The following is a 13,524-nucleotide window of genomic DNA, read 5'->3' as shown; positions in this document are numbered from 1 at the left end:
GTAAAGCGGGCAAACCTGCCCTTCTGCCTCAGGAGGAGGTTGGTTGGAAGCATCCACAGTCCCTAAACAGCCAGAGAGACTGCTGATTTTCCAGCCTTGGTAGAGAGGTCAGGGAGAGGGAGGTGCAGCTGCCTCTGGCAGGGAGCAACCCTGGGGACCAAGCAGACCATGGGTTAATGTTTTGACTGCTGGGGTGGGACTAGCTCAGCCCCTAGCTCCAAGATACCTCAACACCAGTCAAGGGGAATCCAGGCTAAGATGTCCCTCCCCTGTTCCCTGAACTTGGCATGCAAGGAAGATGAAAGTGGCTGAAATGATTTGCTGGCTGACGCTTCAGCCTGCACGTCTGTCTGGCAATTGGTCATGCCTGTGGAAGCCGCCTTGCACACGGCCCCTGGATCCAGATTTCTACAAAGCAGTGCCAGGAAAACATGGGAGGGAGGTGGAGCATCTGGCTGATGAGCTCGCTTCAAGCCAAGAGGGAGTTTTTGGTTCAAAAATGGATTGTCTTTTGCTCTGTTGATATTTCTCTGGCATTAGTTTCCTGACTGTGAAAGGGAGGCTTTTGGCCAAAAAGTAAGTGTTCATGGAACAAATTGGCCAGTGAGGACTAACCCGACATAAAGAGAGAGGGTAGTTTTCCTCTTCATCACAATAAATCTGTAGTCAGCACCAACTGGAGAAGGGGCAATGTGCTAAGAGCACAGATTCTGGAATCAAACTGGTTGGGTGCAAATCACCAGCTCTCTGACTGGTTGTGAGTCATGGCCTCAACTTCCTCATCAGTAAAGTGGGGATAATGTAGATAAGGCTTTACACCGAGGTGTTTTTAGTTGTTCTATAAAACAGTTAGAGCTGTACCTGGTACATGGTAAATGCTCAGTAACTATTACTTATCATTATCATTTTATTATAGAAATTTAGTGCCATCATCTCTATTGGTAAGGAACTTTATAATCTAGTTGGGTTACTCTATGTATGGGGTAGCCCTGCTCTGTCTATGGAGTAGCCAAAAATAATAATAATACTAATGATCTAGTTGAGGAGATAAGAAACAAACATACAAACAATGTAGATAACAAATTTTTTTTTCTTTTTTTAAGACGAAGTCTCACTCTGTCACCCAGGCTGGAATGCAGTAGCATGATCTCGGCTCACTGTAACTTCCGCCTCCTGCGTTTGAGCAATTCTCCTGCCTCAGCCTCCCCAGTGGCTGGGACTACAGGCATGTGTCTCCACGCCGGCTAATTTTTGTATTTTTAGTAAAGACGGGGTTTCACCATGTTGGCCGGGCTGCTCTTGAACTCCTGACCTCAAGTGATCTGCCCATTCGGCCTCCCAAAGTGCTGGGATTACAAGCGTAAGCCACCGAGCCTGGCTGATAACAAATATTTAAATAATAAACATTTAAATAGCTCCATATAGCCTCACACAGTGGGGTGTGTGATTGACGGCCAAATGGGTGGGACAGCATCCTGAAAGGCCAGGTGGTCTCACCATGCCCACAATCCATTTCTAGGTTGCCAGGCCTCCCCTCTCTCAACCCATATATAAAGGGTACCTACCCCAAAGGGGACTCTGCAATCCATCACCTCCCCACAGGTGTTTGGAACAGGGGCGATCACTTGACCCGGTGTCTGGCCAGCCATAGGCTAGGCAGGGACCCAACATGGTCTAGTGTAAAAGGATTAGTGGTTCCCATTGGACTGTGTCTAGGAAGTCTGATTTAGACCCAGGGAGAAAATGAAACAATCAGCCGAGGGAACAGGAGCTGGAAGGACATCCTGAGGTAGAAGCCGGGGCTGTGTGGGGCACAGGTAATAGCCATCACAAGGGAACAGCAATGGTGATGAAGAGGCTGCCTGTCCACAGAACTGGGACCAGAGCAGGCACACAGAGAGAGCATAGAACAGCATGTGAGGGCCACCAGAAGGCCTTTGATGAAAGGCAGGAAGGAGCCACTGGGGAGCTGCCTTTGTTCCCACTGGCCTTCTGAAGGAACTAGGTGAGTTTTTGATCCCAGTGACCAAAGAAGCTGGACAGTTATGCAGAGAAGGCAGGGGGCGTGGAGGGCTGCAGTAGTTGTTGGGGGCTGCAGGGGGCATGGAGGGCAGTAGCAGCCTACTGGGCCTGCACCAGGAACAGGGAGAGGCTCCTGTATGGAAAGCCAGGGGGATGCCAAACAGGCAGAGGGGCTGAAGGAAGGAGCAGAAGAGAACGATCATGCGACGGAAAAGCATGAAGAGGACCTGGGGAGAGGTGAGTAGACTGGTTTGGTTGGAGCCAAGGGCTGGAAGATCAGAATTTGGAAATATTCAGAAAAATACATTGTAAGGATGCTTTCGCTTGCCAGTAACAGGAAACCCAACCAAACCTGGGCCAAATTCTAGCAGGAATAGACTAACTCATGTTTTGGAAAAGTCAGGAGGTGTGGCAGGCTTCAGTCAAGGCCAACCCAGAGTTCAAAGCCACACCAAGGACCTTGCATTTGTGTCTTTCCTCTCTTCTTCTGAAGGCTTTGTCCTGACTCCACCCCCCTGGCTTGAAGTCAATGTGCCAAATGACAAATTTGCCAAAAACACGCTTTAAGGAACATGCTTTTTTAAAACAGTCAATGACTGTCCATATATATATATACACATATAATATATATTACATATATATATATATTTTTTTTTGAGACGGAGTCTCGCTCTGTCACCCAGGCTGGAGTGCAGTGGCCGGATCTCAGCTCACTGCAAGCTCCGCCTCCCGGGTTTACGCCATTCTCCTGCCTCAGCCTCCCGAGTAGCTGGGACTACAGGTGCCTGCCACCTCGCCTGGCTAAGTTTTTTTTTTTTTTTTTTTTTTTTTGTATTTTTAGTAGAGACGGGGTTTCACTGTGTTACCCAGGATGGTCTCGATCTCCTGACCTCGTGATCCGCCCGTCTCGGCCTCCCAAAGTGCTGGGATTACAGGCTTGAGCCACCGCGCCCGGCCATTACATATATATTTTTTATACATTACACATATTTTATATATATATATATATTTTTTTTTTTTTTTTTTGAGATGCAATCTTGCTCTGCTACTCAGGTTGGAGCGTAGTGGTGCTAAATCGGCTTACTGCAACCTCCACCTCCCGGGTTCGAGTGATTCTCCTGCCTCAGCCTCCCGAGTAGCTGGGATTACAGGCACCCACCACCATGCCTGGCTAATTTTTTTTTGTATTTTAGGTAGAGACAGGGTTTCACTATGTTGGCCAGGCTGGTCTCGAACTCCTGACATCAAGTGATCCACCCACCTTGGCCTCCCAAAGGGCTGGGATTACACGAGTGAGCCACTGTGCCCAGCCTGAATGTGCTTATATTTTCAATTTGATTCAGAAATTGGCTTTCAATGAATTGGCTTTCAGAAAATTGTTTTTAGGCCAATTGCCCTGTTTCCAGCTATTCTTGAGAACCACGATGGTTGGCAGCAGCCCCTTGCACTGTAAGCTTCTCAATTCATGTCCAGGAGAAGAAAGAGCCTCTATGCCCAGCCTCACCAGCACAAGTCCTGAGGTTTGCTCTGGTGGGTCAGCAGGGCTCACAAGCGGTCCCCTGAGCCAACGACTGTGGCCTGGAGAACATGCTGGCTGGCTTGGATCTAGCTCAGTGTCTTTTCTTCAGCCAGTAGCTAGGGCCACGGTGATGGGGCTATGTTGGTGGGCATAAACCATTTGAGCCCCACTCCTAAGGAAGGGGGTGGGTAAAGTCACACCCTGGGCACATGGCTGGGGAACTCCTGTTAGGAAAGGCCGCGCAGGCCACAGATGTGGAGAACATAAGTAACAATGCCAGTAACAGTTGAAGACATTCCCGAATAGCCAGCCAAAGCGTTTGGACTTTGTTCCACAGGCAGCCAGGTGACATTGGAAGCTTTTTAGATCTGGGAAGAAAGCTCTTCCTGGCGGTGATTTAGGAAGATTAGTCTGACCATAAATTGGATGAAAGTAGAAAAAAGACTGGCAAACCAGTGGGGTGATGAGAGAACCCAGGGGAGAGGCAATGAGGAGTGAAACTAAGGAACTGCAATGAGAAACCAAAGAAAGGGAGGACAATAAAGTATTCTGAAAGAAGAAGTAGATGGGGCACCGTAGCTCATGCCTGTAATCCCAGCACTTTGGGAGGCTGAGGTGGGAGGATCACCTGAGGTCAGGAGTTCAAGACCAGCCTAACCAACATGGTGAAACCCCGTCTCTACTAAAAATACAAAAATTAGCTGGGTCTGGTGGTGTGTGCCTGTAATCCCAGCTACTCGGGAGGCTGAGGCGGGAGAATCACTTGAACCCAGGAGGCAGAGGTTGCAGTAAGCCAAGATCGTGCCATTGCACTTCAGACTGGGCAACAAAAGTGAAACTCTGTCTCTGTCTCAGGAAAAAAAAAAAAAAAAAAAGCAAGCAAGCAAGAAGTACTAGGAGTTAGTGTCTTACTGGACATCAGGGAAGTGGGTGGACAGTGATAGAGGGAGGAGTCAAAAATGGCTCCAAGGTCTCTGACCTGGGTGAACTCATGGAGCTTCTGCCCGTACCATTAGTAACTCCTTTCTTCGAGAGCTGTCCCCTCACTCACAGGGAAGGGCCTGTGTCCTGTTCGTACTGGGTCCCCATTGTTTTTGCAGCCTGGCACTTTCTCCCTTTCTGGGGATGGACACTTCCCTCCTGGGAAGCACCCACTGCTCCCCCATCTCTCCACAGCTGTTGTGGAGGCCACTGTGTAAATGCACAGCTCCTGTCTAGGGATGCCGGACCCAAGATGGGTCAATCAGAACTCTTCTTCAGCTTGGGACTAAAGCAAAGAAAGATCTCTCTCTCTCTCTCTCTCTCTCTCTCTCTCTCTGTCTCTCTCTGTCTGTCTCAGAGGCTGAAGATGTGATTGGGCCAGCTGGTGACCTGCTGCTGGCCTCATGCTTCCAACATGAAGATGCCAGGCTGCAAAATGGAGAAGAAGGAAGCCCATGCAGAGACGGCTTCTGAGTGAGAGCCTAGGAGCGGCTGCCCGGGTGCCTGCAGGCTGTCAGATTTCGAGATGCACTTCCTGTTCTTGGGTTCCGCAAGACACCCTCTGGCTCTTTTGCATACATTTTAAGCAACTACTTCTGAAGTTGGGAAATCAAGAGTAGCCACTGACTCTAAAGAGAAACTACATCAATTTAGAATGTATTTGCATTATCAGTGAGTTTACTGGAAGTATTAAAGCTGGACCATCACTTGGAGATGTTGTAAGGAAATGTGAACATTTGGTGAACAGACCTTTAAATAAAGAAGGAAGCCATGGGAGTGGCTGAGATCTCCCTGAGAGAAAGTGGAGAGATGTTCACAGGTAACTTTGTTTAGAAACCTTTATTTAAAAATCACATTTAGAAACTAGAAGGTGTGGGGGACCCAGTAAAGGAGATAGAAAGGAATTTACCAGAGAGTTGGGGGAGCTACGACGGTGGTGTCAAAGAACCAAAGGGAGGAGCAAATACAAGATCTCAACCAATAAGGAAGTGTAAGTGACGAAGGGCAGGCCTCGGGGTGGGTCGACTCAGCAGCTCCACCGTTTTACTGAGAGCCCAGGTGCTTTCTACCTCTCTGCTCTGCTGTGCTCGGCATTGGCTTCACCTGAGGGTTGAAGCTTCCTCCCTTAGATGAGAGATAACTGTGAGTAACCGACAGGGGAAGGGAGAGAAAGGATGCTTTCCCAGCCATGGAATCTGAGCTTCTGTCTTCAGTCTGATTGGGCCACTTTAGATCCTGTGCTCACCCTAGCCCAAAAAGATTCCCTGGAGAAATGCCATTTACTAATACCCTTCACCTATCAGGAGCCACCCCTGTGGACCCAGGAATGGGGTCTCTATCCCTTGAAGCGTGTGACAGCAGAGGACGGGAGGCTCCACCTGAACATGACCGGGGTCTGCTGGGGAGGAAAAACAGAGAGTGGAAGCTGCAGAGGAAACAAACAGCTCCCTGCCCCGCCACATACCCGACAAGACCTGCATGGGATGACGTACGTAGAGCTGCATTTAATGTATACTAAAAATCACTGGGCCATGGTGCTAACTTCTGTTAGCAGAGAATGCAGAAAGGCCACGGGAGCCTTTCATTGCCAGCTCTACGTGACCCTTCCCCTTATGATCAACACCAGACCAGAGATTTAACTACAAGGCCCTGCCTCACCCAGATCTCTTTGTCCCCACTTTGCAAAGTTCCTAAAATGTACCACATTTCTTTCTTCTGGATGGTCTTATATGCTGATCCCTCTGCAGGGAACAGTCTCCGTATTTGCTGCCTTTTCCTACGTAGGTTTCACTTCATGTCGTTCCTTAAAAAGCACTTCCCTGTCCTCCTAAACTGAATCAGGTGCCCCTCCCTGGCTCGTGTCCCTGTTGGAACCTAGTTCCAGATTGTAATTATGTTTCTATTATGTTCATGTGTAGCTCTGTGGCATGGGGGCCACATTTGTTCGCTCACTAGTGAATCCTCAGAGCCTGGCACGTGGCGATGCTCAAGACATTTGATGAATGAATTCGCTATTTCACGCACTTCTTTGTCTAACTCTCATGCCTATTGTCTTTTCTAAGCATGTGAGACATCTTTGGAGGTTGTTGAATGTAAAGATTTCTACAAAACAATACCCATTCCAAAAGAATAATGACATTTAATGAACCTAAATAATAAGGAATGCTTGGAAAGCTCATAAAGTTACAGCAATGGAACAGGGAGATTTTTTTTTTGGATCATATTTAAGTAAGTTATTGCTTTGCATCAGTTACCCTTACACAGATAAAGACAAGACTAGAGCAAATTGGTGAACTAGTTCAACACTGTCTTTGCCCCAGCCCCTATCTCACTAGCTGATTACATTAGCAGACATTTATCAGATGTTTCCTCTGCGCTGCCCATTGTGCTGGGCTGTGAGATTTGGCCCTGATTTCAGTCCAGATTCTAGTAGGGCTTCCAGCACCTGGTTCTCCCTTTGGGGCTTCCCTCAATTCCATTCAACAAATATTTATTGAACTCACAGTCAGGTGAAAGAAATGGTAAATGAGTAAATCCACAGCAATACTTCATGTTACGATTCACGATGATGACTGTGAGGTGCTACAAGATTTTGAATCATGCAAGTTTTCATTAGGGCCATTCTATCTATTAAGGCAGGAACTGAACAAACACATCTTTTTTTTTTTTTTTTTTTTTGAGATGGAGTCTGGCTCTGTCGCCCAGGCTGGAGTGCAGTGGCCGCATCTCAGCTCACTGCAAGCTCCGCCTCCCGGGTCTATGCCATTCTCCTGCCTCAGCCTCCCGAGTAGCTGGGACTACAGGCGCCCGCCACCTCACCCGGCTAGTTTTTTGTATTTTTTAGTAGAGATGGGGTTTCACCGTATTTAGCCAGGCTGGTCTCGATCTCCTGACCTTGTGATCCGCCCGTCTCGGCCTCCCAAAGTGCTGGGATTACAGGCTTGAGCCACCGCGCCCGGCCGAACAAACACATCTTAAGAATGGGTTTCTACTAGAAAGATTGCAACAAATAAGTTTTTCTGATTAGCCCTCAGATAATTCAATTAACTTCTATTACCAGAACTTTCAAGTCTGCTTTGCTAGTCCATGAGTTTCTATACAGGAGGGGCTTAAGGGCTGGCAATCTGTTAGGAAGGCAAGCTGGAGTTTTGTCTTGAAGTCATGTTTACACAGCAAGCATGCTGTTTCTGCTTGGATTGCATGGCTATTTGGCATAGCTAAAGGTGGCTATTGAAAATCGTGGGGAAATTAAATCTTTGCCCCCTCTCAATCATTTATTGGCGCTACCACTGATCCTAGCTAACTGAAGCATAATTACATTTTGTTTGTTTGTCAGACTTTCAGACTGCTCAGGCTTCAAAATCCACAAGATTTCAAAAAGAAAATTTCAAAGGGAGAAAGAAGCCATAGTCTGCTCTGATAACTTGTTTATCAATTTATTTTTCAATTTCCCTGTCCTCATCTCTCAGAGGGAAGCATGAGTGAGAACCTGACTCTCAACCCCTATGAGATAGAGAATATTTGCCTTTTTTTTTTTTTTTTTTTTTTTTTTTTGGTTGATTGCTGAGCTTGAAAAGAAAAAAAAACACAGAAAATTAAAAAGGTTAGAAGTTGGGCATGATGGCTTATGCCTATAATTCTAACACTTTGGGAGGCCAAGGCAGGCAGATCACTTGACCCCAGGAGTTCGAGACCAGTCTGGGTAACATGGCGAAACTTCGTCTCTACAAAAAATACAAAAATTAACCAAGTGCAGTGGTGCATGCCTGTAGTCACAGCTACTTGGGAGGCTGAGGCAGGAGGATCGCTTGAGCCTAGGATACTGAGGCCTCAGTGAGCCGTAATCGAGCCACTGCACTCCAGCCTGGGTGACAGAGCAAGACCCTGTCTCAAAAAAAAAAAAAAAAAAAAAAAAGCCAAGTTAAAAATCTGTAAACTGATAATGTGGAAACATGTTTACTTACTTTACGGGAATGTCATAGCATCAAAACCAGAGGAATTTTCTGTGCAAATACAAAGGAAGTAATTTAATAGTTTCCAAATGGTCTTTCTTGTTTTATTCTCACCCATCCAGTCCTTGCACATTTTTTTTAAAAAATTGACTAGTTTGTATTTACCCTTCTCACTTATGCTGAATAAACACATTTTGCTCAAGGAAGGCAAACCTAGACAGGTCTGGTTTAATTGCACAATCAGATATTAATATAGTGTTTTGAAGATAATTGCTTTATGAGCTCAGAATGAATCAGTTCTCAGGGCAAGGAGACATTTAATGCAGCAGGCAGCACGCTTGCTGTGCCCCGTATGTGGTGTGCTTGTGGTGCAGTGAGGCTCAGCTTCACGGGCACACCACGTGTGTACCATCCACACAAGCTGGATTAGCAAGAATGTGTAAACTTGGACTTCATTCCCTCTCTTCCCTAGATTCTGCTCAGGAAGCTAGATTTTTTGATTAGGCAATCCTATTGGGTGAAAGCTCATAATAGTACTGATATTCCTAATAATAACTACCATTTATTGTACATCTATTACAGGTCAGGCTAAATGCTTGGCTCAGTGCTTTGTGTCCTCATCTTTGGAGCCCTCATAACACCAATACAAGGTGTATTTTATTATCTCCTCATTTTCTCTTATTGCAGATCAGGACACTGAGCTGAGAGCAGTTGAGTCACTTGCCCAAGGTCACATTGCTGGGATTTAAACCACAGTGTGCCTGGCTCAGAGGGAATTTTCTGGGAAAGGAATGAGCTGAGGTTTCAGGATCCTTCACTTACATGGCCCTTTGCAAGGCCCTGTGCCTAATTTTGTTTTTGCAATTTTAAAAATTCTTTTTCTTGAAGAGGCCACCTCAACTGTGTTAGTTGAAGTCCCCATAAAACCTGAATCCAGCTTTGGCTTCCCTTCAGAGCTTTCATTCTTTATCTCCAAATTGTAGTTTCTAACCAGTCACAATAACATTAATGTCAAGGACTGATATATCTCATCACATACTAAGTGATCTGTTCATAGTAGGTGCTCAATAAAGGTTGAATGAAGAAGCACACATGACTGAATAAATGTCCTACTTGAAAACTATACTGTGGATCAACTCCATGTATATTGAAAACCAGGGGATAGATTAAAATGATGTGTGCCATTGAAAGAAATTGGCTCTTTCCTGACATGGGGCATGGAGCAACAGCTAAGTTTTTGACAGGGTAAAAGAGCAGACAGTGTAGATTTTTATTTTTCTCTGTATCTCTTTGCATTAATAAGTCCTGGAGAACACTACACTGATGAATTTGCAGTGACTTCCTCTTTGCAGTCACTTCCATAAGAGACACCTCATTTCACTGAGCTTATCCAATTAACAAAAAGAGAAAACAAATTAAAAGAAAGTCCCCGAGGTAGCCGAGACTCAGTGTGCTTAAGTGGATAAACAACATAATTGGAATTGCCTACCCTTATGAAAGCACTATACTCAGGGCTGGTTTTGAACAAGTAGTTCTAGTTTGGCAAGAGTTTGTTAGTGTCATTTCACAGGAAAGGCTAGGAGGAAATGTGTTTAAAATGCAACAAGAGAATTCTTGGTTAGAAACGCAGATGGTACAGATTGATAGATATTTGAAGTAGCTACTGAAAAGAAGTTGGTGAGAGTATGTTCCTCATCTACTAAAAATGTTATCTTGCCTCCAAGCAAGGACCCTGGGGAGTTCTCTAAGACCCTTCAAGCCTAAAAATCCCAGTGTACTCACGGGATGAGAAATCACTTGGTAGTACATAAATCAAAGCAAAAGATGCCTGCTCTTCTCTGTAACAGCGGAACAGTTGGCAAAATCCCAAATTGTTTATCAGATATTGGGGCTGCTCACAGTTTAGTTTCAGGAATTTATTGTCTAGGTAAGTGGTATCAGGACTTCAAAGTGGTGGCTCTCTACATGAATTAATCAACAAATTTAATGGGCCTGGCATGGTAGCTCACACCTGTAATCTCAGCACTTTGGGAGGCCGAAGTTGGCAGATAGCTTGAGCCCAGGAGTTTGAGATCAGCCTGGCCAACATGTGAAACCGTGTCTCTACCAAAACTACAAAAAATTACCCGGGCACACGCCCGTAATCTCAGCTACCCAGAAGGCTGAGGTGGGAGGATCGCCTGAGCCCAGGAGGTTGAGGCTGCAGTGAACAGTGATTGCACCACTGCACTTCAGCCTGGGTGACAAAGTGAGACCCTGTCTCAAAAAAAAAAAAAAAAAAAAAAATTAATGCAACTTCAGTTAATATCCTCATGAGATAAAAAGGAGAAGAAGGAGAAGAGGAAGAATAAGAAGAATGAAAAGGTAATGAGATAATCATTTCTCTGTCCATGTATTAATATATATTATAAATATCACATATATGTGGTAATTAAAAGTGTGACCCTGTGAACCCACTCCTAGATATTTATTCAAGTGAAATGATGATCTATATTCACACAAATACCAAACATTTATAGCAGCTTTATCCTTAACATCCAAAAGCCAGAAACAACTCAAATGTCCCTCAGTCAGGAAACGAATAAACTGGTAGGTGTGGTACGTGTGTGTGGCGTGTGTGGTATGTCCACACCAGGTAATCACACTCAGCAATAAAAAGGAGGATACTGCTGATACATGCAGCAACACAGATGCATCACTTATGCTGAGTGAAAGAAGACACTCAAAAGGCCGCATACTGTGTGATTCCATTTCTATAACATTCTGGAAAAGGTAAAACAATAGGGATGGAAAACAGATCGGTGGTTTCCAGGAGTTAACAGAGTGAGGAGGTTTAAGGGTGAACCCCTCGAAAGAATAGCATGAAGGAATTTGGGAAGGTAATGGAACTGCTGCTGTGCCTACACAACTCTGTGCATTTGGCAAAACTCAGAACCGTATACCCCGAAGAGTGAACTTTACTGTATGTAAACTCAAAAATAAAATAAACCTGTATTATACTAGTACAGGTTTAAACAGGTCAATGGAACATCACAGAGAGCTAGAAATGAAATCCAATATAGTTAATTTGTTTTGCTAAAGATGGCATTTTTAAATCCATGGAGAAAATACACAGTGCTGGGAAAACTGGTTCTTTTTTTTTTTTTTTTTGAGATGGAGTCTGGCTCTGTCGCCCAGGCTGGAGTGCAGTGGCCGGATCTCAGCTCACTGCAAGCTCCACCTCCCGGGTTTATGCCAGTCTCCTGCCTCAGCCTCCCGAGTAGCTGGGACTACAGGCGCCCGCCACGTCGCCCGGCTAGTTTTTTGTATTTTTTTTAGTAGAGACAGGGTTTCAATGTGTTAGCCAGGATGGTCTCGATCTCCTGACCTTGTGATCCGCCCATCTCGGTCTCCCAAAGTGCTGGGATTACAGGCTTGAGCCACCGCGCCCGGCCAAAACTGGTTCTTATCATTGAAAAAAGATACTACCTCATACCTTAAATCAAAATAAATTCCAAAAGGACTAATTGAGAATAATATTTAAATGAGAATACTAGAGAACATACAGATTTTTCTAATACTGTTGGTGTGGAAAGGATAATTACATTTATCTTTCTTAAGAATAATAGAAAAGTCAGAAACCATAAAGAAAAAAAGTACTTATTTATTTGTTTATTTATTTGAGACAGGATCTGACTCTGTCATTCAGGCTGGAGTGCAGTGGCACAATCATGGCTCACTGCAGCCTCAACCTTCTGGGCTCAAGCAATCCCCTTTCCTCAGCCTCCTGAGCAGCTGAGACTACAGGCGCCTACCACTACACCCGGCTAATTTTTTTATTTTTTTGTAGAGATGGAATTTCACCATGTTGCCCAGCTTGGTCTCAAATTCCAGGGCTCAAGTGATCTGCCCACCTTGGTCTCCCAGAGCGTTGCAATTACAGGCATGAACCACCACACCCGGTCAAGACTTGATTTAAAAATTTTAAAACTCTGGCCAGGCATCGTGGTTCATGCCTGTAATCCCAGCACTTTGGGAGGCCAAGGCAGGTGGATCACCTGAGGTTGGGAGTTTGAGACCAGCCTGACCAACATGGAGAAACCCATCTCTAATAAAAATACAAAATTAGCCAGTGTGGTGGCACACGCCTGTAATCTCAGTTACTCGGGAGGCTGAGTCAGGAGAATCGCTTGAACCCAGGAGGCGGAGATTATGGTGAGCTGAGATCGCACCATCGCACTCCAGCCTAGGCAACAAGAGTGAACTTCGTCTCAAAAACAAAAAAAAATAAAATAAAATAGCTCAGTGAAACAAACTAAGAATAACAATTAACAAGTTGGCAGACAAATGACAAACTAGGAAACATATCTATAATACTTATGATAGCCAAAGATATCTGCAGTGGATGCTTGGGTCTGCCACCCTGATCCCTCTTTCAGTATTTGGGTGTTAATCCCCTAGCTGCCAGGAGTGTTTGTGGCTGACTGCTCATGCTAAGTTCCTCTCCTGTAATTATGTCCATAGCTGAGAGTCACTTTGCCCGAGGTCACACACCCCTCCTGGAGACAGCCATCATCCAATGACTGGTCAAGAAAGGCCTGGTCCCCTTGCCTTGAGGCAGAACTGTGAAAGGCCATCCCAACTCCAGAGCCCTCTGTGGGTTCAGCTAAGTGTGGCTTTTTTTTTGCCATTCAACTCCTCCTGGCCAATCCTACTTCTTTCACTATCCTTAGGTTTTGATGGCAAGGGCACTTCCCAATAAACTCTGAAATAGGAATCTCTGTCTCAGAGCCTGTGTCTGGGGAACTCAACCTAATATCCTTAATATGTAAAGAACTTTCACAAATCAACAAGAAAATAGAAAAATGGGCAAAATAGGAGAGGGCAGACCATCACTTTTTCTCTATTTGGATATTCTCCACTGCTGGAGAGGTAGGATTGCTCTCTTCTCATTGACTCTCTCACATTCTTTCTTTGGACTCTTCCATTGTCTGTTGAGTCAAAAAGGCTGCAGCCACCACCACTTGGGAGGCCTGGAATGAACAGTTTGGACCAGCTCTGCTCCTGGAA

At 45.3% G+C, this 13,524-nt stretch overlaps 1 long non-coding RNA gene across 1 annotated transcript; it reads left to right on the top strand.

Moving 5' to 3' along the window:
* The first annotated feature begins 2,021 nt into the window (after positions 1–2,021).
* Positions 2,022–13,034, top strand: LOC123574585 (uncharacterized). Its single transcript, XR_006699602.2, has 3 exons — positions 2,022–2,259; positions 4,881–5,342; positions 5,827–13,034. It is a non-coding gene; the product is annotated as an uncharacterized lncRNA (long non-coding RNA).
* The last annotated feature ends 490 nt before the right edge of the window (positions 13,035–13,524 follow it).

This window comes from Macaca fascicularis, chromosome 1 (assembly GCF_037993035.2).
Source record: "Macaca fascicularis isolate 582-1 chromosome 1, T2T-MFA8v1.1".
NCBI lineage: Eukaryota > Metazoa > Chordata > Mammalia > Primates > Cercopithecidae > Macaca > Macaca fascicularis.
Note: the sequence above shows the minus strand (reverse complement) of the source record. Positions and strands in the feature narration are given on the sequence as shown.